General features: G+C 38.7%; 1 pseudogene; it reads right to left on the bottom strand.

The window, feature by feature from the left end:
- Nucleotides 1-823: 823 nt before the first annotated feature.
- On the bottom strand, nt 824-922 carry LOC132282836 (small nucleolar RNA R71; annotated as a pseudogene).
- Nucleotides 923-1,629: the final 707 nt, after the last annotated feature.

A 1,629-nucleotide genomic window follows, 5' to 3' on the forward strand; every position in this document is an offset into this window, starting at 1 on the left:
AATTAAAAGTTTGTGGAAGAAGTCTAGTTGCATTGTTGTGAAGGCATAGTGTTTGTCATTCTTTGTATTTGTTGTGTTTTGTATCATGCATGCATGGGCGTCGTTCATTGAGACCAACTCTTGCCCCTCTTGATTTGCATCTTCAATCTATTGTTAGAAATCCTAGGGGAAGCGGAAGTTCAAATAGAGCCAATCTTTCAATGGATGACCGTAATGATAATCATGTTGAGGACATTCGTCACATAGACCAACAAGGTATCTTTCATCCCAATTTGCACAATGAGAACATACAAGTACCATTAGGCATGCCTAGGCCATTCATTCACCAACCACCACAACAACAAGGCTAAGTTCCATATGGAATGCCAAGGCCAATGTATGCTCCACAACCTCCCATCAATAATTAAGGAATTCAAAACCAAGGTGTTCATGTTGCACCTCAAGTAGCTAATCCACCTCTTGCTTTAAGAGACCATTATGTGTCTAATGAGTATAATGCACCTACATGCATCCAATTGCCACCATTTAGAGCACATCATTATGAAATTAAAGCACAAACTATTCAAATGCTTCCTAACTTTCATGGACTTCCTAGTGAAGAACCTTACAAGCATTTGGATGAGTTTCTTGAAGTATGTTCCATCGTAAAATATACGGACATGCCGGAAGAGATTTTAAGACTCAAACTTTTTCCATTCACCTTAAAAGACAAGGCAAAGTATTGGTTTAACAATCTTAGGCCTTTTTCAATCACTTCTTGGACAGAAATACAACAAGAGTTCTTGAAAAAGTACTATCCGATTTCTAAGACCAATGCCATGAGGACCTCAATTCGAGAATTTTCACATGGGGATGGAGAAAAATTTTATGAGGCATGGGAACGCTTCAATGAATAGCTTAGGAAGTGTCCACATCATGACACGCCCAAATGGCAATTAGTTCTATACTTCTTTGAGAGCTTATCGGACAACTATAAGGGTATGGTTGATGCTTCCATGAGTGGCTCTTACATTGATAGGCATGAGGATGATGTGTGGCGTCTCTATGAAAGCATGAGTGAAAATTCTTTGTATAAAATATTATCATCCAAGAATGGTAGAAATTCACAAGGTAGAAAGAGTGTTGGCTTACATCAAGTTGAACATTCAAATGAAATAGCCGCCGAAATAAAGTCTTTGTCTCAAAGGTTTGATCAATTTTTGATTAACCAAAACTCAGCGAACCAAGTATCTTCCTTCCCTAACCATTCTCATCGTGCATCAAATGAAACATGTATGACTTGTTCTAGTGTTCTTCATTCTACTTCTCATTGTCCTCAAGGACAAGTGCAAAGTGAACCTAATGAACAAGTCAATGCGGCTTTTGTTAACCAAGGGAACAATCCTTATGGTACTCATTATAATCCAAGTTGGAGGAATCATCCGAATTTCTCTTGGAAAAACCAAGGAGAGGGCTCAAACCCTTCCCAAGGCGATTTTCAAGGGAAGTACATTCTACCACTACTTCAAAACCAAGGATCCCAAGGTTATAGACCCTATCAATTATAAGGGAACCAATTTGCTAATTCTCATTTTCCCAACCAATCCTATTCCCAAGGTAATACTAGAAGTCCCGCCTTTGAAGAGAAAG

Source organism: Cornus florida, unplaced genomic scaffold (assembly GCF_030987335.1).
Source record: "Cornus florida cultivar Cherokee Brave unplaced genomic scaffold, ASM3098733v1 CherokeeBrave_3.0.0_Hap2_Chr01, whole genome shotgun sequence".
In the NCBI taxonomy this organism is placed as follows: Eukaryota; Viridiplantae; Streptophyta; class Magnoliopsida; order Cornales; family Cornaceae; genus Cornus; species Cornus florida.